Source organism: Desmodus rotundus, chromosome 1 (genome assembly GCF_022682495.2).
Source record: "Desmodus rotundus isolate HL8 chromosome 1, HLdesRot8A.1, whole genome shotgun sequence".
Classification (NCBI taxonomy): domain Eukaryota; kingdom Metazoa; phylum Chordata; class Mammalia; order Chiroptera; family Phyllostomidae; genus Desmodus; species Desmodus rotundus.
This window is the reverse complement of record NC_071387.1, coordinates 29,093,122-29,104,447: the sequence shown is the minus strand read 5'-3', so window position 1 is coordinate 29,104,447 and position 11,326 is coordinate 29,093,122.

Genomic DNA, 11,326 nt, shown 5'->3' with positions numbered 1-11,326 from the left:
GCTATAGAGAAGTTCGGCTATTCTTCAGAAAGTTAAACAGAAATACCATCTGCGTCAGCAACTGCACTCCTGCGCATATACCCAGAGGAACTGAGAACAGGAGTTCAAACAAAAAGTTACACACCAATGTTCACAGCAGCACTATTCACAATAACCAAAAGCTTGAAACTCCCTGAATATCCATCAAATGGTGAGTGGATAAACAACATGTGGTATATCCACACAAAGCAATATTATACAGCCATAAAAGGGAGGAAGTTCTGACACCTGCTAAAACATGGATAAACCTTGAGAACATTATGCATTCCTTTTATATGAAATACCTGAAGAAGCAAGCTCACAGTGACAGAAAGCAGATGAGTGGTTGCCAGGGGCTATAGGAAGAGGAGACTGGGGAACGACCGCTTAATAAGTGTGGGATTTCCTTTTGGGGTAATCAAGACACTCTGGAAGCAGACAGTAGTGATCATTGCATGACACTGTGAAAGTACTACGTGTAACTAGTAGTAAATTTTATTGTATAATAAATTTTTTAAACCACTCCAATTGTGAATGGGCTCAGGCATTTAATGGAAGTTAATGAACCTGGCCAGGAGCGGGACCTGGGCGAACTGGAGTGTGAGGGTACCTCTCAAAGGCGCCAGCCACTGCACAGCTCCCAGGGGTAGCTGGCAAGGCAGACTTTGGGCCCATTGCTTCCAGATTGCCAATGCTTCAAAAGCAACTTTCTTGTACCTATGAGTCACCCAGTGATCTTGTTAAAATGCAGATTCTGACTCAGTAGGTCTAAGGGGGAAACCTTAAGAATGTGCATTGTTAACAAGCTCCCTGGTGAGACTGCAGCCCACTAACTACACTTTGAATAGTAAGGGTCCCATTCACAGGTTCTCAAACTTGGCAGCACGTTGCAAGCATCCGCAGAATTGAAATAACACATGCTTAGGCCCTACCCACACAGATTCTGGCGTCATTGGTCAGGGATGGCATCCGGGCATTGGGATTTTGAAAAGCACCCTCCCTACCCCCATCCTCCCACGCCTAGATCAATCTAATGGGCAGCAAACTTGGAGAGCCAGAACCCTAAATGACCCTTCTAGACTCTACCCAGCTCTAAGCGTCTCTGAGGCTATGCAATATTTCTAGAGAACAAGCTAACAATTCTCCCCCAAGATTCTGTGGAAAACCTTTAGTCCCTAGAGCCTCCTCCCCAACAAAGCATTCCGAGCTTGAATATGGAAGGACTCAGTTCAGATGCCGCCCAGGCCCTGGGGTTTTGTGATCCTTGCCAACTGTTTTGGTCTCCTCTAACAGGTCACTCCCTCTCCTTTGCTTTCCTGACCTTTGTTAGCAAGTTTCATGTAACTGGGTCTGAATTGTTAGCTGATGCCTCAGCCAAGCTGAGACTCCTCCTTTAGAGAAGGAAGAGGAGGACATGCCCTGATCTGTGCATCTCACAGGGTGACTGAGGCTGCAGGGCTCGCCCAGAGCGCAGCGGCATGAGTCATCTCGGTGAGGGCACAAAAGGAAAACAGGCAAGGAGAATAGACCAGTGGATGTATTCTTGCCTCTTCCCATTCAGTCTCAGGGAAAACCTGTGGCTACATCTTCCTGCTTTGTGCCTCTCTCATCTCCCAGACCAGCTGTGATCCTGGCTGAAAGAGGGGTAATTAAAAAAATGCAGAAAGAATGGAAAGTCCTAACCCACGCCTGAAGAAGAGCAGGTAGGTAAGAATGGAAGCCAGGGAGAGGGATGAGAAGCTTGGCGGTGTTACCTGACACAGCCTCGTCTCTGAGAGCGTCACTGGGATTATTCATGCCCAGACGACAGGATGGGAGCATATTTGTCTTTATTGTCTAGTCAACAGAACACGTGTGTGGCTTTCTGTGTTATTTTTATTTTCCCCGAGTCCCTGGGGCTTTGCCCCTTAATGTGATCACTTTGAACCTCGTTGGCATCGCTTCCCAATAGGAGACCATCTGGTGGGAAGGAGCACGCTGAGGGGAAAACTGTCTGGGACGAGGCTGCAGGAACACAGAAATCAGGCTGATCCTGTTGACTCACGTGGCATTGATTTAGTGACCCAGGAAACACAGTCTCTTTTTGCTGCAATAGACCAGGCCAACACTCCTGGAGAAACTAAATATCAACCTCCCTGAACCAAAAGACAAAGGGGTTGAGGCAAAAAACACCATATTGGAAATCTGATCAATAAAATGTCTGTGTGCATCAAAAGGGGTTTAAGAAACATCTTGAAGATTCACACGAATTTTCTTTCCAAAAGCACTAAGTGGGAGGGTCCAAATGATTCAGCTAAGATAGGGCTGAGAAAAAATGACTACGAGCAATGGAAACCAAAACCCTCTGTCACTCATGCACCTTCCCTATTCTGCATTCCCCAGAGCCTGAGTACAGCCCAGCGGGCCTTGCTTCTTACTGCCTCTTCCAGGAAGCCTGTCCTAACTGCCTCCTCTGGCTGCCTATGAACCTCATACGTGCTGCTGCGGTGGCCCTTACCACACCAGAGGTGATACCTACCCTCTGTCCTTACTAGATTATCAGGTCCTTGAGAGCTGGGACCGTCTGATTCATCTCAGTATCTCCAGGACCTAGCACAATGTCCGGCTGCTGAGTGAATGTTTGTGGAATTAAGTAGAATGATAATACTGCATAAGCCTAGCTGTATGTTTCACCAGCACTGAAATCTCAAGGTCCAAAGCTGAGCCCTACAACCACTTCCCGTCCACTAGGACAACTATATACCTGCAGTGGTAAAGGATACTCTACTTCAGAACAACCTATTGCATTATCGTCTAGCTTCGGGCATTACTTTCTGCAAAAATAATAGTAACAATAATAATAGCAAACACTTATATTGTGCTTGTAGTTTCTGTAGTTAAATAAAATTTAAAGTTATTGACTAATCTAATTTTCATGACTACTCAATGAGTATTTTCACTAATCCCAGTTTAGCATTGCTTTTTTTAAAAAAAGATTTATTTATTTTTAGACAGAGGAGAAGGGAGGGAGAAAGAGAAGGGGAGAAACATCAATATGTGGTTGCCCCTTGTGCACCTCCCCACCTGGGATCTGGCCCACAACCCAGGCATGTGCCCTGACTGGGAATCGAACCAGTGACCCTTTGGTTCGCAGGCTGGTGCTCAATCCACTGAGCCACACCAGCCAGGGCCTAGCATTGCTTTTTTAAATTTTATATTTTTAATGTATTGTATTTTTGCATTACCGTTTATCCCCCCTATATCCTCCGCCACCTCCATGCAATCACCACATCACTAATCCCAGTTTATAGATGAGACAACTAAGGCACAGCGATGTTAAATAATTTGTTCAAGGTCGTCAGCTTATCAGTGCCTGGTTGAACCCAGCTTAGCCCGGACATCCATATTCTCAAGCACTAAACTGTAAGTTTCTAAGTTAGAACAAGTCTTCCTCTTACTTCTTCCGCTGGTGCTTGTTCTACCTGAGTCCGTGTAGAGCTGGAATCAGAAACCAGATCCTTGCAACACTCCACGTGGCTAACCGAGTGGCTTGGAACCCAGAGGCGGCCTGCCTGACGCCCGGTGCCAGAGCTGTTGCCTGTCTTGGGTAGGACTAGAGGAGGACGAACGCAGTCCAGGGTTCATCCACCGGGTGGATGAGCTGCTCCAGTCCACATATAATATAACCCACATATTATACACTGTGGTTTCCTGTTTTCTTATTACCCCCAATTGGGGTTTTCCTTTCAATTACCTTTGTAGTAAGTGCGGTTGCAGATTCCAACCACAAACCACTTATATTTTATGGACAAGTGTTTCCTCTAATAGTTATATTTCTGTTGAATAGATGAACTGTTTATCATCAGATACACGTGTTTTTAGTTTTTATAATGTTTGGGTGGTGGCTGAGTGTTTGTGGCTCCCATCCCTTCTCTGGTTCCACTGCTGCTGGCTTAGTTTAGCCCCCGTCGTCTCTCTCCTGAACATCCCCAAACCGGTCTCCCAGCCTCCAGGCCGACCCATCTGGCGACCTTCTAATCCATCTTCTAATCCATCTCCCATTTGGCCTTACAGCTTCATCTTTCGCAAGCACAGCCTGGACCACTTGAGTATAAACCTAGGAGTGGAATTTCTGGATCCTATGGTAACTCTGTGCTTAGTATTCTAAGGGACCACCAGACTGTTTTCCAGAGTGACTGCACTACTTCACATTCCTACCAGCAACGTGTGAGGGTTTTAATTTCCCTACGGCTTCCCCAAAGCTTAACTTATTTGTTATCACGGCTGTCCTGGTGGATGAGAGGCAGTATCTTGCTGTGATCGGCATTTCCTTAATGGTTGAGCATCTTTTCACGTGCATATCGGCCATTCGTGTGTTTTCTTTGGAGAAATGTCTATTCAGCTCCTTTGTCCATTTTTAAGTTGGGATAATTGCCTTTTTATTATTAAATTTTAAGTGCCATCTATATATTCTAGATATCCAGGGTTTTTAATTATTCTCTTTATGCTTTCTATATTTTCTAAATTTTCTACAATGATTAGGAACTACCTTGTTAAACAGAATACATAACCAATATGTGATACCAACATATATATGAATATAAAAATTTTCCTAATCAAATTTATGAAAAGACATTAAACTGGAAGAATGATTAATGTGTTTTGGCTTGGGTTTCTTTTTTTTTTTCTGTCTCAAAATCAAGATCCATTTTGGAGGAATGGAGCTATGGGTCAAATATAAAATTAGGTAGGATATGTGTGGACTCCGTCATTTCAGTTAAAAAATTCTGTCGGGGGTTTGAGAAGTGATCTCCTCCTGCATGCGTGACCTTCAGGACCACGTCCAGCCTCCCTGACCTTGGTTTCCCGTTTCGCTAGGGCAGGCTCTCTTGGGACGGGTCGGTGGAAAACTGCCCGAAGGTGCTGCTGTCGCACAACCTTAGTGGGAACAACACGGGACGCAGCGGATAGAAAGACGCGGTTTGAGGTGACGGGAACCGAAGCAGCATCGGCTGAGGGCGGTGTTCCTCTCGCTGTTCGGGGCTGTCAGACCACCTCTGGCGCCTGTGCGCGCTTCTGGGCACCGCGGAGGGCACCTGAGCCCCCCTGGGGCCGATCCGAGGGAAGGGCCCGGAGCGCCGTCGCGGGAGGACAGAGCGGGGGGGGGGGGGGGGGGGGGGCCGGGGTCCCCCGTGCAGAAGGCTCGCGACCCAGGTGCCACATCTGCAAAGGGCTCCGGGCGGCGGGCCCCGCGGCGGCTGCCAGGCCGTCCCAGCCGCACCTGACTGGAGACCCCAGCGGCTCGCCGGCAGGGGGTCCTCTCACCCGAGGTCGTCCGAGCCGGGACGACACTCAGACCCGCTCTCCTGGCCCCACTTGTCCGTGGAGTTGGAAACAGACGCGACAACAGCGTCGGTCGGAGTCGCGGCCGTGGTCATCACTGCTGGGACAAGGAGGCACCGAAGACCTGCAGGGCAGCAAACCCAAGCTGTCGTGGGGTCCCAGCTTATAGCGAAAACAAACGAAGCAAGTCGGGCGTTTGCCTCCTAAATGCATGGAAACAGCTTCACTTCCACAGGTGAATATGCTGAGCCTGTTTTCCTTACAGCAAATAACTTGATCTTTTATTTTTCCTTTTGGACAAAGACCAGATAAGAAAAATGTTTTTATGTTTGTTTTAACAATTAAAAAAAAAAACAAACCCCAGCATGTGGGCGAAGAGAAATGGTGTCACCAGCTGTCCTTGTTGCCCAGGCGACGGTAGGGAGCTGAGGGGGCGGCTGAGATGGGGCGGAGCCAGGCCCCAGGAGGCCACGCCTTCCACTTTGATCGACAGGAGACCTACTTCACTGCTTATTTTGAGACTATCCGTAAATCATTGTTAAAGGGAAAGCGCTTTATGGACTCAAAGAGGTGGAAGGAATTTAGAGTCCTACAGGGCTAGGCTCAAATTTTGGGCAGATTATAGAATCTCTGTGAGCCTCAATTTCCTCATAAAACTGTCTTCTCTACAAGCCTGTTCTTTGGATTTGAAATTAGAAATAATGGCGCACATTGAATGCCAAGCACAAGAGAAGCCAGGAGTAGCTGTTGTTGCTACTACTGATAACCAGTAGAGGGCACCAAACGATTCCAAAATGAACACCGCCTGGTAGCCTCGCCACAGCGCAAGGAAGCGAGATCTACCCACTAGGTAGGTTTGCACATAAACACGCACACCACACTGCTGTTTTATTAGGAAATTATAAATTACACTTTACATTGTACTATTCACTCTGTAAGGGGGCAGGGGGCATCACCTATTACCAAAAGCAGGTCGGAGTAGTGGAAAGAGCACCCAAAGCAGGCTCTCCTAGCAGGGGTTCTTGTCCTTGCCTTGGTCCTTATGCTGTGTGACCTTGGACAAGTCTCTACCTGCGTCTGGACCCTCTTTTGAAGCCCAAGAGGGTTGGACCAGGTGCTAAGGGACCTTCTAGCTGTCTATGACTAAGATTTGGGGGCAAATACATTTCGTGCAACATGCAGGTGGTGGGGGGTCTGGTGGACAAAACGACCTTTGGATGCCCTTGCTAGGGCTGGGATCTGATGATTTATACACAGGGAGGGGAGCCACGTATGCCTAATCCCGGCCTCACAAAGGAGCGCGCTTAGTTGTTGGGTGGTGGCCGTGTTTTTCTGCAAGTGCACATGATGCTTATCATCTTTTGTGCAGGGTGATGTCGAAGCCACGGAGACCACCCAGCCTGACAAAGAAAGGAATTCTTGTCTACAGTTGACAGCCCTCAGGTTGACGGCTTTCCATTTGCCTCTGAGGCTGTCACTTGCAGAACAATGGCAGCGAGCAGGGTGGCTCTCACCTGAGACAGGCACTGCCGCCAGGAGGGGGAGGAGGCAGGCCAGGCTTGGGGTGGGGGTGGGGGGTGGCTGTTGTCTCTCCTCACGGGATACGCAGGGTAAGAGCACCCCAGCCTGCAGCAGACGTGCTTGGAGAGGCTGTGGAGGCTTACTGTGCGGGTGGATGGTTGTGTCTCACTCTACAGCTCGGAAAGCAGCAAGCCACTTGAGACATGACTCTTCCTTTTAAAAAGTTATAGTGAATTACTGATACACACAAAACATAAACCAATCTCAAAGGCATGATGCTGAGTGGAAAAAGCCGGACACGAAAGAGTACATGCTGTATAACCCCATTTCTGTGCACTTCTAGAGCAGACAGAACTGAGCTACCGTGATAAACATGAGGGCAGTGGCTGCTTCCTTGTGGGAGGGAAAGGCTGGCTGCGCAGGGACGTGGAGGAGCTTTCTGGGGGATGGAAACATTCTGCATCGTGGCTGAGAGGCGATGATGTGCATGTATATAAGTACCTTTGGAAAACTCCGAACCGTGCACTTCAAAATCAGTGCGTTTCACTGTTCGCAAATTATACTCCCATAGCGTTGATAAAATGGAATTGCAAAAAAAGTTTAATGACTTTTCTCATTCTCAAAATACATACATAGTCACACTAGAAGACTCAGAAAATGCAGGGTTAAAAAAAATTAAAATCATTCATAATCCCATTACCCAGAGGTACACGAGGTTATCATTTTGACACTGATAGCGCCAGGCCTTCACTTTTACAAAAATGAAATCATATAGGTTTGTAACCTGCATTAGCATTAATTTATGTATGCATTGAATTGGCAATATAAGTACATAGTTAAACTTCAAAAAGTACAAAAGGGCATAAATTAAAACCTCAATCTCTCTCTCAGTTCCTCTTCCCAGAAGCGATTACTCCCCTCATTTATTCGCACGTTCTTCTAAGAAATGTGACGCATTTACAGTCACATATGCGTGGCGGTCCTTACGGGGAAAATGGGAGCCCGCTGTGCACAAAATCTGCACCTGTATCAACCCGTATTCTTAATACAACAACATGAATAACTTCTCATGTCATTAAAATTCTTCCACAATGTCATTTTTAAAAAGATTTTACTTATTTATTTTTAGAGAGGGGGAGGGAGGAGGGAAGAGAGGGAGAACATCCATTAGTTGCCTCTCTCACTCCCCCAACCAGGGACCTGGCCCACAACCCAGGCACGTGCCCTGACCAGGAATCATACTGGTGACCTTTCAGTTTGTGGGATGACACCCGACCCACTGAGCCACACCAGTCAGGGATACAGTGTCATTTTTAAGCAGACGTTTGACTGAAGTAGAACATAAAAACGTAAATATGCAAAAATTTTACGTCTAAAGCTCAAATCGTTTTCATTAATTGAATCTGCTTTTAGATTCAGTACCAATATGAAAGAATAGATCATTTACCAGCATCCCAGAAAAGCTTCTGGACCCTCTCCTAGTTACTGTCTCCTCTCCCCCCAAAGTACTCACTATCCTGACTTCTATATTCTTTCCCTCAGCAGAATATAAAGGGTGTTAAATCATGTTGCAGTATGTAGCAACAGTTCATAAATACTTGTTGCCGTAGAGTGCTCCTTTGTGTAAATACGTCACAATTTGTTTACCCATTCTACCGTTGATGGACATGTGGGTTGCTCCCAGGTTTTGGCTGTCGTAGCTGCTGTGAACGTTTTTAGATGTGTTCTGGTGAATGTATGTATACGTTTCTGTTGCATACATGCCTAGGAATGCAGTTGCTAGGTCGTGGGGTGTGCATATGTTCCATGTCAGTAGAGAAAACACAGGCTCCAAAACGGCCATGCCAGCCTGCACCCTGTCCTGCATATGAGCGTTCCAATCGCTCGACGTCCTCGCCTACCGAATGGGTTTTAACAGCGGCGTAGAATTTCATTATACAGGCACGCAACGCTTTGTTTACCTGTAGTTCGGGGATTTTTTCCTGTAGTTCGGGGATTTTTTCCTGTAGTTCGGGGATTCCTGACTCTGTGCCAGACACACTGGCGCCCTGAAAAAGCTTGAGGACCCCTTCTGAGAGTGCGACATAGTAAAACAGAAACTTCATTATTAACACGCGGAGAACATGGAGCCACAGGCCTAATAATCATGGCAACTCCAAAATCCCCAAATGAGCTAAACATAAACATGTTTGTTGACCTTCTGTGCTGCTTTTCCCATGCAGAGCATATCTCAGCTTTTGCCAATTTTTTAAAATAACCTATTTATTTTCAAATTTTACATACTCCTTGTGTACTAAAGAGATGAATCACCTATGTGAAACATTACAATTCTTTCACTTATCAGCTTTGCCATTTTATCTTTTAATAACAGCTGTTTGGTTTTTAAAATAATAGCTTCATTGGGAAATAATTCACATGCCATAAAATTCACCCTCTTATAGTATGCATTTGTAGTAGATGCTCAGGGTTATGAAACCCTCACCACCATCTAATTTCAGAACATTTTTCACCACAGAAGGAGACCTCGAAGTCATGAGCAGTCATGCCCCATTCTCCCAGAGCCCGCCTCCTGCACCACTAATCTCTCTGCATTTCTGCTCGGGACAGACTGACAGGGTAGCCCACGCTGCCTGCACCTGAACATACATGCAATACACATATGTATGTGGTCTTTTAGGACTGGCTTCTTTCACTCAGGGTAACGTTTTCAGGGAGTATCCATGTTGTAGCAGGTGTCAGTACGCCATCCCTTTTCATGGTTGAATAATATTCCACTGTGTGGATATACCAGGTTTTTTTCTCCATTCATCAGTTGCTAGATATGTGCGCTGTCTACTTTTTGGCCGTTATGAGTAATGCTGTTACGAGCATTCATGTACAAGTTTTTAGGCAGACATGTATTTCATTTCTCGTGGGCATACGCTGCACCTAGAAATGGAATTTCTTGGCCTCATGGTAATTGTTTAACATTTTGAGGGGCTGCCAGACTATTTTCCAGAGTAGCTGCATCATTTAAAATTCCCACTAGCAATGTATGAGGTGTTTATGGGTTTTTAAATTTTATTTAATTTTTTTTTTTAGAGAGGGGAAGGGAAGGAGAAGAGAAGAAGAGAAACATCAGTATGTGGTTGCCTTTTATGGGGCCCTCACTGGGAACCTGGCCCGAAACCCAGGCATGTGCCCTGACCAGGAATCGAACCAGCGACCCTTTGATTTATAGCCCATGCTCAATCCACTGAGCTACACCAGCCAGGGCTGTTTATGGTTTTTTTTAACACATAAAATTTTTTAATTTTATATTGTAAAATAAAGCAGTGTTTTCTTTATGGTTTCTGTCATTGACTCGTTCTTATGAAGGCTTCCACCATTCCAAAATTATAGAAATAGTTTCACATATATTATTTTTTCTTTCAGTACTTTCATGGTCTTCCTTTATGTAATTAAAGTTGTTAAAGAACCACTTGTCATTGACGCTATGCAAGGCCAGGTCTCCCTACCCTTCTTGCCATTTTGGTATAATTCTTAATCCAGTTCTGTCCGCTTTGTAGTTAGTGGCAATTTTCCCCAGATTCTGACTTCCGTTAGTATTCAGAGGCATGGTTAATTGTTATTGGACTCTCTTCTTGTTTCTTCAGAAGGTTTTAAGGCTGTTTTTGCATACTTTTAATCAAATGCTTTTTATTTTCCTCCTTTTCGGCACATGATGTTTGAAGCAAGTGCCCATTTGAATGCACTTCCATTGCTATATGCATTTTATCAGAACTGGGAAGGCTATGCACGGAGTTCTGGACGCACTTTACTTCGTGTGCCCCGTCTTCTCCTGCTTTCGCGCCTTCAGAATGAAGGGACGCCCTGAGCTTGGTGGAACGCGAAGACTGGCTAGATAGGCGGCAAAGGGACTAGGGAGTGGGGACAAGATTGGGAGCCTCTGAGGGACATTCATGAGGTTTTCTGGCCTGTCCCCTGTGTTTCTTTCTCGCTTTCTCCACCACCTCGGAAACAGAGAGTAGACTGTTTCGGCTTGCGGTGGCATCACCAAGCCTCCTGTTTCCAACATTTCACAGCATTTTTATTCTGGTTTATCCTTACGGCAATCCGGGGTTCATCAGCTCCATTTTACAGATGAAGAAGCAGAGCCCCCGAGAGAGTAAATGCTGAAATCCTGAGACTCGCACGGCAGAGCTGCATCTTAACAGGCGGGGACTCCTGACGCAAAGCCTCAAAAACCCGTGTTCGGAAAGGAGAGAGGGTCAAAGGTCCAGGGTGTGTACACATACAGCCCTCGACAGGAATGCGAGTTTTTGTGGTTTGGGTTGTCTTCCCCCTTTCTAAGCAGGCTTCGCATGCCAGCAAAGGGTGTGCATCTGTGTGCTGGGGGGTGGGGGGCGGTGAGTTGCAGGGTTGCATGTCACTCCTGAGACATTTTATAAAGGCGCCCGGAGCACCAAGTCTGTGGTGAAGGTCG